Raw genomic sequence first — 986 nt, forward strand, 5'->3', positions numbered from 1 at the left:
CTCCCAAATATAAATTTAACAGTAGAAGTAATTAGATATAGAAATAGACGAATCACTAAGTTTATGAATAACTACCTTAGGAGCTTATTAGTTAAGTGACTCAACTATACAGGGAATCCTGCTGTCAGACATAGTAAATTTTAAGCATGATCTAAGGCAATTGGTCGGGTACAATAGTTTTTGATCGTATTTTGGGTCATTTCCTTTTGGCCAGCACATAGAAAAAATAATTTTTTGTAACTAAACACTTTCAAACTTCGAACACTGGTAGAATGTGTCATATAAAAAACATCTTTCACTCTTAGTGTTGTTGAGAAAAGTTTATATTTTTAAAGTTATTTCATGTTAAAGTTGTCGTATTTCGGTAATTTCATCCAATCAATGACATCTATTGAGGTGAATAAAATTACTGCCATTGTTTGTCAACGATAACTATCGGCAGTGTATATTTCGTTTGTCACTGTTATTTATGACATCGTTTGTGCGTTTGTACTGGTTTTAGCTTTAGGGTTTTAGGGTCAGGGTTAGGGTTGAAATTTTAGGGTTAGGGATAGGGTTTTAGAGTTAGGGTTTTAGAGTTAGGGTTAGGTTAGAGTTCGGGTTTTAGGGTTAGGGTTAAGGTTGGGGTTTTAGGGTTAGGGTTAGGGTTAAGATTTTAGGGTTATGGTTACGGTTAGGGTGGGGGGTTTAGGTTTAGGGTTAGGGTGAGGATTTTAGGGTTAGAGTTACGGAAAAATGTCAAAAATGAAGAAACTGGAGGGGGAGGGGAGCAAAACTGTTTTTCCGAAAATAGTAGCTGAAAGACAGGAAAAAAACAAACTAAAAGCAGTAGAAAAGCAAGAACAATTGCGGTGGTGCAATGAAGTAAACATGCTTCGGATACACTTGTTTATTCATACAAACGTAACTGAGATGAAATATGTCATAAATAATAGTGACAAACGAAATATACACCGCCGGAAGTTGTTGTTGACAAACAACAGCCG

The sequence above is a fragment of the Octopus bimaculoides genome, chromosome 14 (genome assembly GCF_001194135.2).
Source record: "Octopus bimaculoides isolate UCB-OBI-ISO-001 chromosome 14, ASM119413v2, whole genome shotgun sequence".
Lineage (NCBI taxonomy): Eukaryota > Metazoa > Mollusca > Cephalopoda > Octopoda > Octopodidae > Octopus > Octopus bimaculoides.